Genomic DNA, 24,080 nt, shown 5'->3' with positions numbered 1-24,080 from the left:
TGATTATTATCAACATCATATATATCTTTTCACACCTTATTCTGTCCTTATACAAACTTATAGAAATAAGTATAGACACAGATAAAAGGGAGGTATCTTTATTTTACAAAAACAGGTAAGTTTGCTTTCTATGTTTAAGATATCATAGCTATTTCTCCAGGTCCACAGGAATAATTTAAAACTCATTTTAAATAGTTGTATAGTATTTGCTAAGTTGAATGTACTATGATTTATGCAGTCATTCTCCTAGCGGTACACATTTATGTTGTTTCTAGTTGGTTTTTTTTTCTCTGCTACTACAAATAATGTTTCAGTGTACCTTTCTAACCAGCACACTTTTCACTTTAGGGTAGATTTCTAAGAATTGAGTTGCTGAGCCAGAGGATGTATGTACTTTTAAAAGATATTGCTGGGTTGTCTTCAAAAATGGGTAGAGCAAGTTTGTACTTTTCTCATCAACTTATAGGTACTCTTGATGTATATAAACATCAACCATTTATTTGTTGCATGTTTGGCAATTATTTTTTCCTTGTAAGTTATTTCAAAATAAGGCACCACCTACCTCTGTCACATCGTGTCTTACCTCTTTACCTCCAACTTATATCTGCAGCCACCCTATTTTCCTGAGTATTCTCCAAGCAACCAAACATTTGCACCCTCTAAATCCTCTACCTACAAAGCTCTTCCATGAGAGGTTCACATGGCTCCCTCATTTTCTTCAGGAGTGAAATAACACTACTCTAGCTCTGATTTCATGCTCAGCTTTATTTTTATTCATAGAAATAACATTTCTCGTTACTACATATTACATATCTACCATTTTGTTCATGATCTCCTCTGTGATACAACAGTCTCCATAAGAACAGGACTGTCTTTGTTTTGTCCACTCCTGTGCCCACAACAACTAAAACTGCCTTACATACAGTAAATACTTTAGATTTGATGAGTAAATTATTTACTTGTATTTTCACCTTAATTAATGGTGCCTAGAATGTTAACAAATCACTGAAATCTTTCAAGTAACTTGTAATAAAATTTTTGACCTAGGACTATGTCGTGGGTGTAAATTTGTGTAAAGGAAAAGGAAGGGTGTAAAGGAAGTGTAAAACACTTCCTTTTCCAAAACTTGTGTTTAGTAATATAGGCACTGCTTAGTATTAGTTCCCAATGATCTGCCAATGAATTATTATTTATTTACTACTCCTGAGTCTCACACCAGTAAAGTTTTTGGCAATAATTATGTAGGTAAGCATATGTACCATTCTATTCTAGAGCCTCTGCCACCAGTGAGGAGATTGGTGCTTCCTACCTGTTGTGGGCTGAATCATGTCCTTCCTAAGTCCGTATGGTCAAGTTCTAACTCTCAGCACCTCAGAATGTGACCCTATTTGAAGATAAGGTTTTTAAAGAGGTGATTAAGTTAAAGTTGGGCTCTAACCCATACTGACTGGTGTCCTTACAAGAAGAGGAAATTTGTATACACATAACGACATCAGGAATGTGTGCTCTCAGAGGTAGGGCTATCTGAGGCCATAATGAGATGATGACCATCTGCAAGGCAAGGAGAGAGGCCTCAGAAAAAACCAAAAGTGCTTGATTTTGAACTTCCAGCCTCCAGAACGATAAGTGCATGACTTTCTATTGTTTAAGTCACCCAGTCTGTGCCATTTTGTTGTGGCAGCCCTAGCAGACTGATACACTACCACATTCCTGCTCTTCCACTGGACATAAACCATATGTCTGGGGGAATATATGAGCCTCATCCTCAGTGACTCTGAGTTTTCTGTGATATCTATGTCCAAGGAGGCTTAGTCCTTCCTAAGTATGCCCTGTTGTGAGGGCAGCTGTAGCATCTGACGACAGCATAGCCTTCACGGGGTCATGAATAAAAGGAAAAGTGTATGGTTCATTTAGTCTCTAGTGATGCAGCCAGGGATCCTTACCTACAATTTGGTTTAATGTTTTGGTTAGTACATAATAAATGGAAGATATGATATAATGCCTAATTAAAATGTTATTTCTGAGGGGAAAAAATGACCATTCTGGATACAACATGTACTTGAGTACTAGATTGCCTCTATTTTACTATAACTGGAGCTGGCCCATATATGAAGGATACTAGGAATTTAAAGAAACAAGGATAATAGAAAAGAGAAAAATGTCATTTCTGGATGCCCTTCTCAAAGAAGCTGAGGAAACCAATCTGGCTGCAGCAGCTGGCCCCTGCAGGAGCAGCTGGGCCATGGAATGCATAGACTAGAAAGGATGGGATAAGTTAGCTAAGAGCAGTCAGGGGTCAGTGGCAAGGGTTCTGATCCAGCAGACAAGGCAAGGCATGACAGAAGAGAGAGCCCTGGAAGTAGAAAAGACTGAAATCAGAGTAAGTGGCTAGGTTATGATTCTAGGTGATTTTTACAATTGTGGCATGTTCCCTATGAGGCACAGTCAAATCGGAGGCAGGAGATGGAAAATCTGGGCTGGATGCTAAGGGACCCACCTTGTAGACTAGAGTTGGGTGTCGGCAAGAAATGGGTTTTCTGGGCCAAAAACTTAAAACAGAAACCTCATTCTTTAGACCAGGTTATCACAGCAGGCAGTAAATAGGAAATAGATTATATCAGTATGTGGCAGTTTAGAATTCATGACTGCATTCCAGACAGCAAGCTGAAGCACCTGGTAAACCTTTTAATGCAGACATGGCTTGAGGAAAAAGGTGGCAACCATCTGTGGTTTCAATGAGAAGGTCTGGGGAAGCTGAGGCAGACATTTAATCTGCTTTCTTCTTTTTTTTTTCTTTAATTAAATTAATTAATTAATTAATTTTTAAACATCTTTATCGGAGTATAATTGCTTTACAATGGTGTGTTAGTTTCTGCTTTATAACAAAGTGAATCAGCTATACAAATACATATATCCCCATATCTCTTCCCTCTTGCGTCTCCCTCCCTCCCACCCTCCCTATCCCACCCCTCTAGGTGGTCACAAAGCACCCAGTTGATCTCCCTCTGCTATGCAGCTGCTTCCCACTAGCTATCAGTTTTACATTTGGTAGTGTATATATGTCCATGCCACTCTCTCACTTTGTCGCAGCTTACCCTTCCCCCTCCCCACGCCCTCAAGTCCATTCTCTAGTAGGTCTGCATCTTTATTCCCATCCTGCCCCTAGGTCCTTCATGACCTTTTTTTTTAAGATTCCATATATATGTGTTAGCATACAGTGTTTGTTTTTCTCTTTCTGACTTACTTCACTCTGTATGACAGACTCTAGGTCCATCCACCTCACTACAAATAACTCAATTTCATTTCTTTTTATGGCTGAGTAATATTCCATTGTATATATGTGCCACATCTTCTTTATCCATTCATCCGATGATGGACACTTAGGTTGCTTCCATGTCCTGGCTATTGTAAATAGAGCTGCAATGAACATTTTGGTACATGGCTCTTTTTGAACTATGGTTTTCTCAGGGTATATGCCTAGTAGTGGGATTGCTGGGTCGTATGGTAGTTCTATTTTTTGTTTTTTAAGGAAACTGCATACTGTTCTCCATAGTGGCTGTATCAATCTACATTCCCACCAACAGTGCAAGACGGTTCCCTTTTCTCCACACCCTCTCCAGCATTTATTGTTTGTAGATTTTTTGATGATGGCCATTCTGACTGGTGTGAGATGATATCTCACTGTAGTTTTGATTTGCATTTCTCTAATCATTAATGATTATGAGAATTCTTTCATGTGTTTGTTGGCAATCTGTATATCTTCTTTGGAGAAATGTCTATTTAGGTCTTCTTTTGTCGAACATCAAAGGAATTGTCCACATCGTATGATTTCTTTACAAAGCCCCAAATGGAGGTGGAGGGAGTAATATCATATCCCACGGTTGTTAGCTAGCGTTTCCTGATCCATCTTTCCCCCATCTACTTTGACACATACATGATATTAGCTACTGGGTTATTCTCTTAATTCCTGTTCAGAATAACCTGTGACACCAATCTAAGATAACACCAACTTGCATTTATATATTGAATAGAACTTGTGTTTTTTGCTAAATGTTTTGTATCTATGACTTCATTTTTTTTAAACACGCGGCTTTATTCTGATGTCTTAGGATCTGCTAAATTACAGATCAGGGCTAGATATTTGCCAGGAAAAAAAGAGAGAAACAGCGCTCTGCAGTTTGTTACACAAGTGCAGGTCTCCTCAAAATAATTAAAATGTGAGTGGCAGCTCATGCATTCTGGGGATTTAGTGAACAGGAACTAGGTCCTTCAAGATCTTGTTGGAAATGTTCCTCTACTCCCAGGTGTGCCCTGATCATAAAAGCAGTGCCAAAATTGACAGATTTGGTTTTTTTAAGAATTTTTAGAACCTATAATTCAGATATGGTAAGTCAGAGCCAATTTTCAAAACTGCCTCATTGAAGACAATCATTGGAGCAGCAGTGAGGGAGTGAATACTCATTCTGTAGCATCAAATGCTGTTAAAGACTTTGATTAAATTAGATATAGAAATAACAACGTTTTTTAAAAAGAGTTTCAGAAAATCAGATGCATTTTTGAGAAAAGCAGAGCCATCTTAGTAAAGGAACAAATGGCTATTACTTGTACTAGAAAACAATATTGTGATTTAAACTGAGGGATTTTTATTTCAATGTTTTCAACATGTGATGAGAGGCATCACTTTGTGGGGGGACAAGGACACCTTGCTCACTTGGAGTCATAGTTTAAGCATGCAGAGACAGCTGCTTGGATCCGTGACCCTATGTATTTCTCATCTTATAGGCAGCCTGAAAATTGGCCTTATCTTATCCCAGTCCTTGAGACAAGTCTTGTCACAGGGGACAAGTTCATTGACTGCAGAATTTCTCTGACTCCTTTTCTCCTGTTCCCTCCCCCTTCTCCCCTCTCCCTTCTCCCTTCTCCCCGGGTCTCTTTCTGATCTAGACATCACAGTTTCCAGTAATTAGTTTCTAGCCTTTTCCCAAGTGATCACCACTTCACTTTCAAACATGCATATGTCCTGGTAACTTTTGCCCCTTTGTCAGTTTCACAATCATATCCTCATTACCTCCTCATTTACAGTAATAAGAAGTGTACCTTGTCTGAACCTTGCCCTTGAATTAACATACATTTAAATTTTTGCTCTACATGCTTGATTCTTCTCATGACTGAATTATTTTGTGAATCATTCTTCCACAAGCCAATATTTTCTCTTCCGGAACCTCAATTTATCCATGACTGTATCCCTAATATTGCCTGTGAAACCTCATGGGCATTATCATTGCCCATCTTTACATTTCCAAGCTGCTAGGTCCACTCCGGCTGCAATACATGGTGCAGTCATTAGAATTCTTGTGGAAATTTAGCTAATGAGTACTGTCTGCCTCTTCATTGTTGTAGAGTGGTCTTAAATTTTGATACCTTCCTTTAGATTTACACAATCTATTGTCTGTCCCAGAATCACTGACCCTTGACTTTACGCCTATGTTTAGAGAATTTCTTGAGCTTCTTGCACTGATCTTCTCCATTCTGAGCCATCCTGCTTCCACCTGAGCTCTAATTATGAAAGCATATTCCGAATAAATGATACTAGGAAAAACAATCTTTGACTTATAAAGTAGCATTATACAGTGTAAGTATTTTTAGCTACCAGCTGTGCAGGCAATAAGTAAGAGACTTTTTGAAGTGCTAAAAATATTTGGGATGTGTCAAGTGGGAGTTGGCAAATACCCTGGGGTGAGAAAAGCCCTAGATAAGATACATCTGGCACACATTTTTAGGATGCCCTATTTTTAGTCTGTATTTTGATTTCTGAAGAGATCCATGGGTGTTTCCCTAAAAAAGAAGCAAAAATGACAGAACTGCCTTTAGTGAACAAGGTAATCTCTGAAGTTTTCTCTCTCCCTTCCCTCTGCCCTTCAAATTAAAATTGTCATGATGCCTGACTTTAGTCTTGAACCATAGATAATCAGAAGCATTTGGATGAAAATTGATATACAATATCCAATTATGAGTGATAAAACACAGATTGTAACATTAAAGTGTTTTGTTTTTTGGTTACAGCTCTGAATGTTATCAATGCCGTCATTGTTTTCCTAGTTATTTTTATTGACTAATTGTTATAAACCTTCCAGCAAATCCTTTTCGGTTCCGTTCACATCTGACACATATTTTGTACAATATATTCAATTGAATTCTTACCGTAAGTAGTTCAGTGAGTAAAGAATGAAATCCAAGGAAGAATAAAATTTTGTGATAACTTAATTTTTTTGTTCTAGTCCTAATATTACCAGTTCTCAGCATATTTCCTGACTTCTATTCTCAACTTGAATATAGCATTGAGTCCCTAGGTAATGTCCTTTTATCATATTCAAAACTCAGGCTGAAAATTGTCTGTGGCCATCAGTAAAAATTCAACACCCCAAACCTCCTAATAGGTATGGAAATGGGGGAGGGTGAGAAGGAGGGTGTGAGTGTGCTCCTGTATAGAGGTGGGGTAGCCAGTGAAGATTTCTTAGTGAATTCTACTTTTTACTGTATACTTAGGGTCCTGGAAAAAGAAAAAAATGATTAATTTGTGGGTTAAGAAGTGTCTCAAACTTACGCACTTACCATAAATTTTGTTAATTAACAGATTTTTAGCTAAAGGTGAGTATTGATCATCAACAGGTCTTTATCCACTTATTGCCTCTGACTTCCGTTCATGCTATGGATTATGGAACCATTGCTTTCTTGTCAGCTCTGTGTCACATCTTCTACAGTTTGTATAAAGGACACTTGATGTTCAGGCCTTTCTTAAAAAATCTGCCACTTTCTCCATGTACATGAAATTCTCATTCTCTCTTTGTGATAGTGTTGGGTTGCTGTAAATATTTCCGGATTCTACTTGTCAAGAAAGTGTATTATTTGACAAAATAGCTCTATTTTGGAAACAATCTATTTGAGGGATTCTATTGCAATTCTCTCATAACTATAGTGGCGATTTTTAAGTATTTTCAAGATATAATAATTTTGTGATTTATCTTTTCTCAGTGATTTAAATTTATGAAAAAATCAACTTATTCACAGTTATCATAAATCTATCCTTGGTATATTTATGTCTGCAAAACCATTTCAAGCTTTTGATGATCCAAGATTTTTTTCTCCAATTTAAAAAAATGCATTTAATTTAAATTCTCTTTAAAGAAAGAAGGTTCAGGAAAATGTATGTTTGGGTTATAGTCAGTGTAGTTGTGGAGTACCCGTGTAAAAATTTACAGAAATCTTAAATTTCTCATATTTATTATTCTCTACAGAACTTAAAATGTTCATAAAACCAAAATGTTAGGTTTCAGAATTCACTAGGAGATAAATTGTAGTTGTAGCAACATTTAATATTACTTATATTTTTTTAAAGTTTCTATTTTGGTATTTTGTCATAATGTCTCAAGTTTTAAATCACATTTAAAAATGCAGTGAGAAGAGAAATTTACTTGAGTGTCTGCTGGGACACAGCTGTCAGCAATATTGACATTTGATAAGTGTACTCTAACATCTTTGAGAGAGATGGAAAGTGTTTCTGTTTCAGATTTCATCACAAATAGCCAACTAACCTTGTGACAGTGTAAAAGGCAACCTGTTTGATCCTCTCTAAGACAGAGAGATTGCTGGCAAGAAAAGTATATCTTAAAAAAGTCATATTTTCTACTTGAACAAGTATCTAAATATAAATCTGAGACTTGCTCCAAAACAAGTCTCAGATTGTATTTGAAAAGTGCTTCAATTCGTGTCCCTTGAATTAACTTTATGACTCATGTATTGAACTTTATTACCCTTAAAGAGAATTATTGAATGTGTATGCACGGGTGAATTAAGACACTATGTTTCGTGATAGTTGTTGAGAGACAGAGTGTTAATGGCTTGGTGTGCTGACCTTTTCTGGACTGTTGAAGAGAGTATTCACCAGGAAAGGGAAAACTTTTGATGCTTCTGGCATTAATGATTCATCAAATAAATTAAGGGTTATACTATCTTCTTCTTACCACCACCCAGAATCAGAGAGGTGTTCCTCTATTTTATAACTATACCTATTAGATTATACTGCAAGTGCTGAAATAATATAGAGAGTTATCCAAGGCTTTTTCCCTACAAGAAAATGTCCTTCCTGTCATCAGTAGATAATACAGTCCAGCCATCACTGGCCATTATATTGGCTTTCTCTTCTTGATCAATAGCTTAAGAATTGAACCATAACATTTATAAATCTATGGTTTCTACATACCTGTCTACTTTGTCACCGGCTCAGCGGAATTTGGTGTATGTGTTTTGCCTCAGTAAGTCAGTTTATTGGTGCTCTTGTTGTAAGAATTGCATTTACAGGATAAACTTCCCTCGGAAAAATGCTTCTTGCCGTTAAAAAAAGACTTAAAGTTACTCATAAAATAATTCTAATTTTAGCCTACAAGATCTAAATTTAGGCATGAAGGCCATAAAATCAAATTCATGGTTAATTCATGCATGATAATTCAGAGAAGTAAATAATTTGTATTTATATTTGAGACAAGTTCAGTGTTTCAGCACAAGATTTTATGTGTCTCTAAAAGTGGGATTGCTGTTACTGTTTCTTGAATTCACTAGAGTCTACAGTTTAACTGTTGTGTAAGGCTGCTTACTTTATCATTTAGATAATGATATAGGCAGAGCATAAAGGAATGCCATCCCACCATCATAGAAAGAAATTTTATGAATCTTTAATACTATGTTAAATGTCAATACATATTTTCCTCTTGAAAACAAAGATGAGGAGAGGGCTCCCTCATGTAATCTGGCATAAGCTTCTTAATAGATGTGATTGCAGTTTTAATTTTATAAGTATTTATTATATGATTTTCTGTATTCTGTATCTGATTATAAGCTCCACATAATCAAGAGTTGAATTGAGTTTTGCTCATCATCATCCCTAAACTTTTTAACTTGTCTGGAATCTAGTTAATGCTCAGTAAATATTTGTTGAATGAATTAGTGAGTGAATAAAAGGAAGAGTAATCCAATATTTAAACAACTTCAAAACACTTTGCCATACTTGATCAATTGAACCATGTGAAAAAAAGATTAGACTCTGATTAATGTTAATTTATTTCCAGAACTATTCATGCTTCCCAGAAAGAAAAGGGAAAAAACAAATATGTATGCATTCACTCTAACACTCCGTTTTTGTATTATTTTCATTGATTTTTATTAGAATATAATTGATTTACAATGTTGTGTTTATTTCTGCTGTACAGCAAAGGGAATCAATTATCTATATCTATATCTAATCTCCACTCTTTTTTAGATTCTTTTCCCATATAGGTCATCACAGAGTATTGAGTAGAGTTCCCTGTGCTACACAGTAGGTTCTTATTAGTTATCTATTTTATATATGGTAGTGTGTATACATCAATCCTAATCTCCCAATTTTTCCCTCCCCTACCCCTTTCCCCCTTGGTAACCATGTTTGTTTTCTACATCTGTGATTCTATTTCTGTTTTGTAGGTAAGTTTATTTGTACCATTTTTTTAGATTTCCACATATAAGTAATATCATAGGGTATTTGTCTTTCTCTGTCTGACTTCATTCAGTATGACAATCTCTACATTCCTCCATGTTGCTGCAAATGGCATTATTTCGTTCATTTTTATGGCTGAGTAATATTCCATTGTATATATGTACCACATCTTCTTTATCCAGTCATCCATCGATGGATATTTAGGTTGCTTCCATGTCCTGGCTATTATACAGTAAATAGTGCTGCACTAAACAGTGGGGTGCCTGTATCTTTTCAAATTATGGTTTTCTCCAGATATGTGCCCAAAAGCCTTTACACAGCAAAGGAAATCATAAACAAAATGAAATGGCAACCCATAGTATGGGAGAAAATATGTGCAAATGAAGCAACCAACAAGAGATTAATCTCCAGAATATGCAAACAGCTCATGTAGCTCAATATCAAAAAACAAACAACCCAATCAAAAAATGGGCAGAAGATCTGAATAGACATTTCTCTAAAGAAGACATGCAGATGGCCAAAAAGCACATGAAAAGATGCTCAACATCACTAATTATTAGAGGAATTCAAATCAAAACTACAATGAGGTATCACCTCACACCAGTCAGAATGGACATCATCAAAAAATCTACAAACAATAAATGTTGGAGAAAGTGTGGAGAAAAGGAAACCCTCCTACACTATTGGTGGGAATGTAAATTGGTACAGCCACTATGGAGAACAGTATGGAGGTTCCTTTAAAAACTAAAAATAGAGCTACCATATGATTGTATGTTTTTATTATATATATTTTATGAAAATTATTTTAAAATTTGTTCTTTTCTATATGGAAGTTGATTCAACTAATTATGATTTCAAGAGTTTAATCCTCCTGAGAGTTTGAACTTTCTTCCTCCCTCCCTCCCTCCCTCTCTCTCTCTCTCTCTCTCTCTTTCTCTTTCTTTTCTTCCTCCCTCCCTCCCTCCTTCCCTCCCTCCCTCCTCCCTTCCTTCCTTCCTTCCTTTCTTCCTTTCATAACATCTACCTGTGGACCTAGAATTCTATCATTGAAACAATCTTGGAAAGTGACTGCCTCATTTTAAAGATGAAAATTTAAGAGAGGTCATATTCCCAGTATCACACTGTTATTTCAGTAGCAGAATAAAAGCTTCAAAAATAGCTAATGACTCCTAATTTATGTCCATTATATTTACGCTAGGCTGGGAAATATAGCCACAAAAATATCCATAAATGAGATAGAAGTAATTAGATCTATGTATTTATAGACATGGATATATTGGAGTGATTAGGAGAATTCCAGCAAACAGGAGACTAAGTTGATGCAAATAAGGCTGACTTCCTGCCACAAATACAGAGAAATAGTGGAAATATTATAAAGGCAGCAAAAAAAAATATTTTTATCCACACAGGTGAGTTTGAAAGGATGTAAGATTCCTCAAAGGCCAAAAATAAATGGAAAAATTAAAAAGAGAATGACATGCAGAGGCCCATTCTGTAATGATCCACTAGAATTCTGTGATATAGTCCACAGGAACTGTGGGCTAGAGGTCTAACGCCCATTTCTAGATAAAGAAATGCTTCATCTCAAACAGTGGACTAGAACTTAGATCTGCACATTTAAGAAAGAGTCTGAGATTGTTCTCTGTTCTTACGGAGTAGGAAAACTCTACTCACTGACCTGTAAAACAGTAAGGAAGCTGTTTAATCCAGTGGTTTGAATCACTGTGGGGGAGTATCACTGATAGTCAGTCAAAATCCCAGTTGCCCTATCCATGGATGAAGGGTTTGAAGTTATATTAACTACAGAGTGCAGGAATCTACAGGATAAGAAATGCAAAAATAGGACCAGGATAACTGATACTATTTAAGCACTAGACAAAAACAAGTCTCAAACTTCCTTGTAATGGCATTTTCATAGTCTAGGGCACATGAAACTTCTATACATAAATAATCTAATATAGCTAGTAAGATGTCTAAAAGAAAAAATAAAGAAAATGAATAAGAACCAATGGTCAAAGAGATAGTGGTCAATAATGTTTTCAGAAATGAAAAGTCAATATGCATCTTCATATTGAAGAATCACAGTGAGTCTCAAACTGCATAATCCAAAGCCCCACCTAAATTTAACTACAGAATACTAAAACAAAGGGAAAAAACCTAAATCTTTGAGGGGAAGAGAGAGAGAGAGAAAATAAAAACACAGCAAACCACACCTGATTATCTAAAAAGGAATAATGCCAGTGGTAGTTTGATAGGGATTGCATTGAATCTGTAGATTGCTTTGGGTAGTAGAGTCATTTTCACAATGTTGGTTCTTCCAATCCAAGAACATGGTATATCTCTCCATCTGTTTGTATCATCTTTAATTTCTTTCATCAGTGTCTTATAATTTTCTGCATACAGGTCTTTTGTCTCCTTAGGTAGGATTATTCCTAGATATTTTATTCTTTTTGTTGCTGTGGTAAATGGGAGTGTTTTCTTAATTTCACTTTCAGATTTTTCATCATTAGTGTATAGGAATGCAAGAGATTTCTGTGCATTAATTTTGTATCCTGCTACTTTACTAAATTCATTGATTAGCTCTAGTAGTTTTCTGGTAGCATCTTTAGGATTCTCTATGTATAGTATCATGTCATCTGCAAACAGTGACAGCTTTACTTCTTCTTTTCCGATTTGGATTCTTTTTATTTCTTTTTCTTCTCTGATTGCTATGGCTAAAACTTCCAAAACTATGTTGAATAATAGTGGTGAGAGTGGGCAACCTTGTCTTATTCCTGATCTTAGTGGAAATGGAGGGAGGGAGACACAAGAGGGAAGAGATATGGGGACATATGTGTATGTATAACTGATTCACTTTGTTATAAAGCAGAAACTAACATACCATTGTAAAGCAATTATACTCCAATAAAGATGTTAGAAAAATAAAAAATAAAAAAATAAAAATAAACAGGAATAATGGTTGGAGCAGAAGCAGAAGTCTCATCAGCAAAACAGTGGGAAAAAAATACAAAGTGTTGAGAGAAAATAATTGACTCAGAGTTTATATCAGCATATTAACAAGCAACCCAATTAAAAAATGGGCAGAAACCCTGGACACTTCACCAGAGAAGCTATAGAGAGGGCAAGCAAGCATATGAAAAAGAGCTCAATATCATATGTAAGTAGAAAGGTGCAAATTAAAGCAATGAGATATCACTATACTTCCGTTAGAATGGCCAAAATGCAGAACACTGAGTACACCAAATATTGGTGAGGAAGTGGAGCAAAAGGAACTCTGATTTATTGCTGGTGGGAATGCAAAATGGTACAATCACTATGAAAGACAGCTTGGCAGTTTCTTACAAAACTTTACATATTCTTACCATACAATCCATCAATCATGCTCCTTGGTATTTGTCAAAATGAATTGAAAACTTAGGTCCACATAAAAACCTACACACAGGTTTTTTGCCCAGACTTGGAAGCATTCAAGACGTCCTTCAGTAGATGAATGGATAAATAAACTGTGGTACACCCAGATAACAGAATATTATTTGAAGTTAAAAAGAAATGAACTATCAAGCCATGAAAAACATGGAGGAAACTTCAATGTGTATTACTAAGTAAAGGAAGCCAATCTGAAAAGGCTATACATACTGTATGATTCTAACTATATGACATTCTAGAAAAGGCAAAAATATGGAGACAGGTAAAAAGGTCAGTGGTTGCCAAGGATTAGGGGGGAGTGAGGGATGAATGGTTATAGCATAGAAAATGTTTAGGGCAGTGAAATTATTCTGTGTGATTCTGTAATGGTAGATACATGTCCTTATACATTTGTCAAAACCCAGAGATGATACAATACCAAGAATGAACTCTAATGTAAACTATGGACTTTTCATGATAATGATGTGTCAATGTAGATTCATCAGTTGTAACAAATATACCCTCTAGTACAGGATATTGATAATGATGGAGGCTGTGATTATGTGGGGGCTCAATTTTGCTGTGAACCTAAAACTCCTCTAAAAAAAATAAAATCTATTAAAAGATAGAGCATATCAACAAGCCAGTAAAATAGAAAATTTGGGGATAAGGCCTGAAAAAAAAGACTTGAAATTTAAGTATAAAATAGGCAACATAACTGTAGATTCAATAGTAGTTTTCAAAAGTATGGAAAACTCATTCTGATAAGGTAAAAATTAGATGAAATACTCATGAAAACTGACTCATGAAGAAATAAAGAACCTTCTATTTCTATAAGCATTAAGGAGAATACATCACTGCATAGATGTATAATACTTTTTTATCACAAAAAATGTTACAAGAAGAAAAAGAAAGGAAAATCCCTAACTATTTATGGTTACTTTAATCTTGATAGCAGAAGCAGATTAATAGCATTTTGAGAAGGAAAAAACAAATACCATTAATGATAATAGACATAAAAATCCTAAATAAGTATTAACCAGCTAAACCCAACAATTTATGTTAATATCCATACAACGGTCTTTAACAATAAAACATTATGACCAAGTAGAGTTGGTTTTTTTTTTTTTTGGTCCCCAAAATGCACATGTAGGATGCCACTTTCAGACATTCTACTCCCTTCCTCCCTGAAACTCCCAATTTTGATTCTCCTGATACTAAATTATGTCAGTGAATTTCCTTTATTTCTCAAAGACTTTTACTCTTGGCCTCCTGTCATTCTCTCTGAAGATACTCTTTTCTGAATTCTTAGATACATAGACATGTAGATGGTGCTTTCAGTACCCCTGACTGCTCAGATTCCCTTAACCTGCTCTCCTCAAGTGATCTTAACTTATCTCCTGTATCATCCATTCACTTCTATGGTCACATCCAAAGTTTTTCATTATCAGTAACTTAACTCCACAACAATTTTGTATTATGTAAGTCAATTTCTGATCTAGTTTTTTTTTTTTTCCCCAGCATGCTTCCTCTATTACCATCTACAGATATGCTGGCAACAAATTCTCTTAGTTTCCCTTCATCTGAGAATGTATTTATTTCCCCTTCATCTTGAAGAACATTCTTGCGGGATAAACAACTCTGGGTGAAAATATTTTTCTTTCAACATTTGAAAACTCTCATGCCACTTCCATGGTTTCTGCTGAGAAATCCATTGTTGTTTGACTGTTGTCCTTTTATATGTAATGAGTCATTTTTCTCTCACTGCTCCTAAGATTTTTCTTTGTTTTTAGTTTTCGGAGTTTGAATATGATACATTTCGGTATTTGGCCCCTTTGGTTCATTCAGCTTATTGAGTCTTTGGCTTATGTCTTTGTCAAAATTGAAAAGTTTTTATCCATTATTTTGAATACTTTTTCATCCCTCTTTCTCATCTCCTTCCAGGATTCTGGTGACATAAATTTAGATCTTTTGTTACAGTACCTCGGCTCCTGAGGTTTTTTCCTTTCTTCTCTCTCTCTCTTTTAGTATGTTTTCTCTCTGTTCAAATTTGGTGATTTCTATTGTTCTACCTTCCAGTTGAGTGGTTCTTTCCTCTCTTCCCTCCATTCTGCTGTTGAGCCCCTACAATGACTTCTAAATTTTTGGTTATCATATTTTTGAGTTCTAAAATTTCTTTTTAATTCTTTTTCATATCTTCAGTTCCCTTGCTGAAACTTTCTATTTTTTGTTTGTTTTAAGCATACTCATAATTGCTTTTTGATGTATGTTTTTGGGGTTTTTTTGATGACTGCTTTTAAATTTTGAAAATAATTGTAACATCTTTGTCATTTTAATGATATCATCTGTTGATTGTCCATTTTCATTCAGTTTGAGATCTTCCTGGTTTTAGTAAAACAATTGATTTTCAAATGAAACCTGGACATTTTTGGTATTACATTATGAGACTCTGGATTTTGTTTAAACCTCATATTTTGGCTGGTTTTCTCTGCCACCACTCTGGCAGGGATGAAGGTGTTGCTACCTTATTACTACCCGGTGGGAATAGAAGCCCCGGTTCCTAAATTGGCCTCCAGTGACTCCTGGGATGGGGATCCCTCATCACTGCTGGGCAGGGGTGAGAGTTCTGGCTCCCCACTTGGCCTCCTTGACATCACTCCAGAGGAAGCATAAGGAAAGGGCACCTCTTTGCCTCCTTATTACTTTGTGAGGGATGGAAGTCCAGGCTTCCCTCTGCACTGACACTGGGGTGTGGTGGTGGGGGGGGGTGATGGTGGAGCCTGGTTGAAAGTCCCAACTGTCTATTTGGCCTTTTCTGACAGCACCTTAGTGGAGGGGTTGGGGTGCCCTCTTATAGGCTGAAGAGTGTCGAAGTTCAGGCTTTTCACTCTGCCTTTGCTGGTATGGGCATTTGTGTGACCAAAGGTTTTTCCTTAGATTTGGCTGAAGTAGAGAAATTATTGTATAAGATTTCCATCTTGGTAACCTGCCCCTGTCTCATTTTTTCTTCTTTTGCTTGAAAGAACCAGCTTGTGTTGTGGCTTTTTGTTTGCACCCATTGGCGTTTCTGAGTCACCAGCTTCTTCAGCTCCAAGTCTGGAATATATGAGGCAAAACAAACAAACAAAAAACAGGTAACTCATCCTCACATCATTCCTTGGGTCCTGAGGTCATTTGTCAGTGTGTTTCTTATCTCTACCTTTCAGAGTCTCCTTATGTTTATTTTATATAGAGTGTCTTAGGTATTTACTTGTAATTAAATGGGAGATGCTCTTCTGTTTTCTTGGAAGTAGAAGTCTTCTTTCCCACTTACTGAGAAAATTGAAGTAATCCAAAGAGAACCTCTAAAAACTCCCACAAACTATTCATCCATCTCTGATTATTTTTGCTTGCATTCTCTTCTCCCTCATCCTAGACTAATTATGTGCTCTTGTCTAAAATAATCCCCCCAACTCTGCATTAGATCCCTTCTAATTTTGCCTACACCAAGTTACTGCTTCAGCAGTTCCTTATGTTTCTTTCATTATCAACTTTTCATTTTCTACTAGATCTTTTCTTTCCACTTTCCATTTTCTACTAGACCATTACCTTCAACCTTTTCTTGACTCAAGTTCCCTTGTCAGATAAACGTTTTGCAGCAAGTGGATAGTTGACAATAGTGTGTTGGAGATTTCATGCAATGAAATGCTGTAGAGCAGCTAAATACAATTGACTACATTTACATACAACAATTTAGAAATTTTAAGTGAAAAAAATTAATTCGCAAAATACTTGTATGATTTACTCTGTTTCTCTGTACATTTAATATCCCCCAAAGGTGGCTATACAGGTGTGCATGTATGTGTATGTATATCTATATAAAATAGTTTACAGAAATATATATTTATATATTAAATATTATAATATATATTATATATATATACAGTAAAAGCAGAAATACATTTGAATAGTAGTTACTTTTACCTTTTTAGTGGGATGAGAAGAAATGGAGTGGAGATGGTCTGGAAAGCTATAAAAAATGGGCTTTGGCTGTCATCACCATACTTAATTTCTTTAAAAAATCTTGAGCAAAGTGTTAACATTTGTTAAATCTGTGTAGGGTAGATTTTGGAGTTTGGCATATATTTGAAAATTTCCATAATTAAACAATTAAAATGTGTTTACTCATGTGTATACAAATGTCTTCAAATCCATTGTGAAATAGTAATAAAGTAGTGTTAATATGGATATTAGCAACTTCTGTATGTTTTCATTTCTAGGTAAATAGTTCACATCAACAATCATGCATTCAGACCTCGTATTTAAGTAGATATTACTTTTATGTCTCTCACTCTGGACTTCCATAATATTCTATTTATTTCTGTACTGTCTTATCAACGTTTTGAAATGATCTTTGTGTTTCTGCCTCTGCATCGACTCTATTCATCTTATTCTTCATTGTACTATCATTGGCTAACATTTTGCCAGTTGCACAGATGGTGCTCAGTAGAACTTGGCCCAAATTAGCCAATAGTGCTCTGATACTTTTCCTGTCATGTTGAAGACCATGTAGGAGTTTTCTTTAAAAATAGTAACCTAATTTCACTGTGGGATGTGTTAGGGAAAAGGTAAGTAGAGATTGAAGTAGAGTGGAGTGGAGTGAGAGAGACTGTGTTTTGGGATAGTTGTTTGCATTTTATTTTCCTTTTTTTGTTACTGAATTATTGTGGGTCTTTGTCTGTCTTACCCACTGATGTATCTTTTCATCCTGGGAAAAAAGCCTAGTGTAATCAAGGTGCTCAATTAAAATTTTGAATGAATGTATGAATAAACAGTGAATTACAGGAGGCAAAAGACCAATGGTACTGAGACTAGACCAAGTGCTAATATTTAGTGAAAATGTAAAGAGGTCTTTTCTAGTCTTGAGTTCTTATATATGAATGTATATTGGTTCTTCTTGACATCTTTTTCTTAAACATTTCCCTTCTCCTTTAAGTGCTTTTTTCATTGTCTTTTTTATAATCAACACTGTGTATCTTATGGCACCGCCTATAGCAGGCCTCATTTTTAGGGGCAATATTAAGGTGCATTGATTTGGAGTCAGGTAACAACATTTAGATGCAATAAGTTTCATTAGTGGCACTCTTTCCCAAAGACCAGAATGACAGTTGTATGCATGAGTGTGTGGGTGTGACCTGTCATACATGCAGATGCATTTAACCATTATGTTTCCCAGCTGTAAACAATCATCATAGAAAATCCTTAATAATTTTAATAGAGCAAATTATAAAGAGGCAAAAGCTTCTCCCTGTCTGTTTTCACTTAGCTTTACTAAATACTGAATATCAAAAATAATTTATCAGGATTTAATAGATTTTTGTGGTTTCAGAAAGGATATTTCTCTATTTTATGTAATTGAAGTTGAAAACAATCTCTATCGGAGCCCCTTACCCAACAGCAGTTCCCTCCACCCCTCTCTGGGTCCAGAAAATAGAGATGTATAAACTACAGGAATGTGATTACCAGCATAGGTATTGAGAGAGCGAGAAAATATATTTTCTCCCTGAGACCATGCCTCTTCATGCTGAGTCAAGAGCATTAATGTCCATGTTTTCAAAGTCAAAAAGTGGGCTAAGAAATTGCACAGAGTGTTTATCTAATAGCAAACATATTTTAGGAAAGATAGCAAGAATATTCTAGAATATTCTAGACCACACAGTCTTTCAATACAACTTTGTTTCAGTGTTTGGTTTGTTTCTGTATCAATGGGACTTTTATTCATGCCCAAATCAGTCAGTATTTGCTGTGTTTCAGTGTATCATAAGGAACAGAGAAAAATAGGACATATTGTCCCTGTCACTCGGAATGCTGTGAGTCCTCGCTATTAAGAATTTATATTTCTGATGATTCTTTATTTATAAGCTACTGCCTAAGATCTTTGATACACTTTTTTTTTTTTTTAAAGAAGACTTAAAGAGTCTTGGCGTTTGAAGAGAGCCTTAAAGGACGTTTAATCTAACCATCATCTAGAACATGCCCTTTACAGTACACGATTCTCTTATAGTCCCTTTTACGGATTCCATGTTGCACACACTAAAGGCTCTAACAGAAGCCGAAAAGAAAATGTCTATTTAATATTGCTTAAACCAAGAGTTCCCAATATTTTTTGACCACAAGATTTTTTTCTTTTCTACAGCTATTAAAATGTGGTTTAAGAAACACACCACAATGTCCTCTGTAGGCAATGCACTACACTTGGACTGTTAGCAAGTACTTCCTTATACTGAAATACTTTTCTTTGTAATTTCTGACTACATAGATCTATACAACAGTGAATTGACTATAAACTGAAAAGTTTTGAGCTTTAATTTCTCCTTTATAGGAAAACCAATGCCTAGCTTTTTGTTTGCTTTCTTGGTCTGGTTTATTGAGTTATGATAAAATAAAATTTACCCTTTTTAGGGTACATTTCAATGCATTTTGGCAAATGTAAACAGTGTCACCACTGCTACAATCAAGATATAGATTATCCCCATGACTCCAAAGAGTTCCCTTTGGCTCCTGTGTTGTCAGTCTCCTCCCTACTCCCAGCCTTTGGGAAAAAGATCTAATTTCTGCCACTATAATTCTGAATTTTCTAGAATGTCATATAAATTGAATCATACAATTATATACCACTCTGTATCTGACTTCTTTCACTTAGCAAATATTTTGAGATTTATCCATATCACTGTTTGTAGCAGTATTTTGTTTCTTTTTATGACAGAGTAGTATTCTGATATGTGATGTATCAGTATTTATCCATTCACCATTTGTTGGACATGTAGGTTGTTTCCAGTTTGAGGCCATTATGCACAAAGCAGCTATTAACATTTACAAATAAATTTATGTTGAAAATGTTTCATGTTACTTGAGTAAAAGCCTAGGAGAGATATTGCTGGATTTTGGTGGGTATATGTTTAACTTTATACAAAATATCCCAAGTGTCTTCCAAAGTGGGCTGTATTATTTTGCAATCCCACCAGCAACATTTGAGAGTTCAGATTTCTCCAAATTCTTGCCTTGCAGGACTTCGAATTGTCATTAAACAAAACAAAACAAAACAAAACAAAACAAAAACAGTGTTAGCCATTCTAGTAGGTGTATAGAGGTATCACAATATAATTTTTGTTTGCATTTTCCTAGTGAATAATGATGTTGAGTGCCTTTTTATATGTTTATTGGGATATGTATTATTTCTATGAGGTGTTCAAATATTCTGCCTATTTTTATCATTTTTTGTCTTGTAATTATTGTTACAAGATTAATTTATCTATTCTGTACACAAGTCTTTATAATATACATGTTTACATACACTTTGTTCCTGTCTGTAGGTGTCTTTTAATTTTTTAAGTGTGTCTTACAAAGAGCAAACTTTTTTTTGTTTTGTTTTACTTGTTTTTAATTTTGATGAAGTCCTCTATATCAATTTTTATTTTATTTATTTATTTATGTTATTCTTTTTTTTTTAACATCTTTATTGGAGTATAATTGCTTTACAATGGTGTGTTAGTCTCTGCTTCACAACAAAGTGAATCAGCTATACATATACATATGTTCCCATATCTCCTCCCTCTTGCGTCTCCCTCCCTCCCATCCTCCCCATCCCACCCCTCCAGGTGGTCACAAAGCACCGAGCTGATCTCCCTGTGCCATGCGGCTGCTTCCCACTAGCTATCTATTCCACGTTTGGTAGTGTATATATGTACATGCCACTCTCACACTTTGTCAGAGCTTACCCTTCCCCCTCCCCATATCCTCAAGTCCATTCTCTAGTAGGTCTGTGTCTTTATTCCCATCTTGCCCCAGGTTCTTCATGACCATTTTTTTTTCCCTTACATTCCATATATATGTGTTAGCATACAATATTTGTTTTTCTCTTTCTGACTTACATCACTCTGTATGACAGACAGATGGATGATCTGTCCATTGGTGAAAGTGGGGTTTTAAAGTCCCCTACTATGATTGTGTTACTGTCGATTTCCCCTTTTATGGCTGTTAGTATTTGCCTTATGTATTGAGGTGCTCCTATGTTGGGTGCATAAATATTTACAATTGTTATATCTTCTTCTTGGATTGATCCCTTGATCATTATATAGTGTCCTTCTTTGTCTCTTGTAATAGTCTTTATTTTAAAGTCTATTTTGTCTGATATGAGAATTGCTACTCCAGCTTTCTTTTGATTTCCATTTGCATGGAATATCTTTTTCCATCCCCTCACTTTCAGGCTGTATGTGTCCCTAGGTCTGATGTGGGTCTCTTGTAGACAGCATATATATGGGTCTTGTTTTTGTATCCATTCAGCCAATCTATGTCTTTTGGTGGGAGCATTTAATCCATTTACTTTTAAGGTAATTATCAATATGTATCTTCCTATTATTATTTTCTTAATTGTTTTGGGTTTGTTATTGTAGGTCTTTTCCTTCTCTTGTATTTCCTGCCTAGAGAAGTTCCTTTAGCATTTGTTGTAAAGCTGGTTTGGTGGTGCTGAATTCTCTTAGCTTTTGCTTGTCTGTAAAGGTTTTAATTTCTCTGTCGAATCTGAATGAGATCCTTGTTGGGTAGAGTAATCTTGCTTGTAGGTTTTTCTCCTTCATCACTTTAAATATGTCCTGCCACTCCCTTGTGGCTTGCAGAGTTTCTGCTGAAAAATCAGCTGTTAACCTTATGGGGATTCCCTTATGTGTTATTTGTTGTTTTTCCTTTGCTGCTTTTAATATTTTTTCTTTGTATTTAATTTTTGATAGTTTGATTAATATGTGTGTTAGTGTGTTTCTCCTTGGATTTATCCTGTATGGGACTCTCTGTGCTTCCCGGACTTGATTAACTATTTCCTTTCCCATATTAAGTAAGTTTTCAACTATAATCTCTTCAAATATTTTCTCAGTCCCTTTCTTTTTCTCTTCTTCTTCTGGGACCCCTATAATTCAAATGTTGGTGTCTTTAATGTTGTCCCAGAGGTCTCTGAGACTGTCCTCAATTCTTTTCATTCTTTTTTCTTTATTCTGCTCTGCAGTAGTTATTTCCACTATTTCATCTTCCAGGTCACTTATCCGTTCTTCTGCCTCAGTTATTCTGGTATTGATGCCTTCTAGAGAATTTTTAATCTCATTTATTGTGTTGTTCATCACTATTTGTTTGCTCTTTAGTTCTTCTTGGTCCTTGTTAAACGTTTCTTGTATTTTCTCTATTCTATTTCCAAGATTTTGGAACATCTTTACTATCATTATTCTGAATTCTTTTAAAGGTAGACTACCTATTTCCTCTTCATTTGTTAGGTCTGGTGGGTTTTTGCCTTGCTCCTTCATCTGCTGTGTGTTTTTCTGTCTTCTCATTTTGCTTAACTTACTGTGTTTGGGGTCTCTTTTTCGTAGGCTGCAGGTTTGTAGTTCCCGTTGCTTTTGGTGTCTCTCCCCAGTGGCTAAGGTTGGTTCAGTGGGTTGTGTAGGCTTCCTGGTAGAGGGGACTAGTACCTGTGTTCTGGTGAGGCTGGATCTTGTCTTTCTGGTGGGCAGGTCCAGGTCTGGTGGTGTGTTTTGGGGTGTCTGTGGCCTTATTATGATTTTAGGCAGCCTCTCTGCTAATGGGTGGGGTTGTGTTCCTGTGTTGCTAGTTGTTTGGCATAGCGTGTCCAGCACTCTAGCTTGCTGGTCGGTGAGTGGAGCTGGGTTTTGGCCTTGAGATGGAGATGTCTGGGAGATTTTCACTGTTTGATATTATGTTGAGCTGGGAGGTCTCTTGTGGACCAGTGTCCTAAACTTGGCTCTCCCACCTCAGAGGCACAGCCCTGACACCTGGCTGGAGCACCAAGAGCCTTTCATTCACCTGGCTCAGAATAAAAGGGAGAAAAAATAGAAAGAAAGAAGGTAAAATAAAACAAAATAAAGTAGAATAAAATAAAGTTATTAAAATAAAAAATAATTATTAAGAAAAAATTTAAAAGAAAAAAAACGGACAGCACCCTAGGACAAATGGTAAAAGCAAAACTATACAGACAAAATCACACATAGAAGCATACACATACACACTCACAAAAAGAGGAAAAGGGGAAAATATATGTATATCTTTGCTCCCAAAGTCCACCCCTCAATTTGGGATGATTCGTTGTCTATTCAGGTATTCCACAGATGTAGGTACATCAGGTTGATTGTGGAGATTTAATCCTCTGCTCCTGAGGCTGCTGGGAGAAATTTCCCTTTCTCTTCTTTGTTCGCACAGCTCCCGGGTTTCAGCTTTGGATTTGGCCCCACCTCTGCGTGTAGGTCGCCTGAGGGCGTCTGTTCTTCGCTCAGACAGGACAGGGTTAAAGGAGCAGCTGCTTCGGGGGCTCTGGCTCACTCAGGCCGGGGGGAGGGAGCGGTACGGAGGAGGCGGGGCGAGCCTGCGGCGGCAGAGGCGTCGTGACGTTGCAGCAGCCTGAGGCGCGCCATGCGTTCTCCTGGGGAAGTTGTCCCCGGATCACGGGAGCCTGGCCGTGGCGGGCTGCACAGGCTCCCAGGAGGGGCGGTGTGGAGAGTGACCTGTGCTCACACACAGGCTTCTTGGTGGCTGCAGCAGCAGCCTTAGCGTCTCATGCCCGTCTCTGGGGTCCGCGCTGATAGCCACAGCTCGCGCCCGTCTCTGGAGCTCCTTTAAGTGGCGCTCTTAATCCCCTCTCCTCGCGCACCAGGAAACAAAGAGGCAAGAAAAAGTCTCTTGCCTCTTCGGCAGCTCCAGACCTTTTCCCGGACTCCCTCCCGGCTAGCTGTGGCACACTAGCCCCTTCAGGCTGTGTTCACGCTGCCAACCCCAGTCCTCTCCCTGGGATCCGACCTCCGAATCCCGAGCCTCAGCTCCCAGCTCCCGCCCGCCCCGGCGGCTGAGCAGACAAGCCTCTCGGGCTGGTGAGTGCTGGTCGGCACCGATCCTCCGTGCGGGAATCTCTCCCCTTTGCCCTCCGCACCCCTGTGGCTGCGCTCTCCTCCGTGGCTCCGAAGCTTCCCCCCTCCACCCCCCGCAGTCTCCGCCTGCGAAGGGGCTTCCTAGTGTGTGGAAACCTTTCCTCCTTCACGGCTCCCTCCCACTGGCGCAGGTCCTGTCCCTATTCTTTTGTCTCTGTTTTTTCTTTTTCTTTTGCCCTACCCAGGTATGT

At 36.9% G+C, this 24,080-nt stretch overlaps 1 long non-coding RNA gene across 1 annotated transcript in view; it reads right to left on the bottom strand.

Annotated features, from left to right (window-relative positions):
- The window catches only part of LOC309631847, a 410,290-nt gene extending 386,418 nt beyond the window's left edge, over window positions 1-23,872 (bottom strand). The window contains exon 1 of the long non-coding RNA XR_014246608.1: window positions 21,811-23,872. This is a non-coding gene — a long non-coding RNA (uncharacterized lncRNA). The remainder of the gene's footprint in view (window positions 1-21,810) is intronic.
- Window positions 23,873-24,080: the final 208 nt, after the last annotated feature.

The sequence above is a fragment of the Balaenoptera borealis genome (genome assembly GCF_965194805.1).
Source record: "Balaenoptera borealis genome assembly, chromosome: 7".
NCBI classification, from domain to species: Eukaryota; Metazoa; Chordata; class Mammalia; order Artiodactyla; family Balaenopteridae; genus Balaenoptera; species Balaenoptera borealis.
The sequence above is the reverse complement of the archived record's forward strand: the minus strand, read 5'-3'. Positions and strand labels throughout refer to the sequence as shown.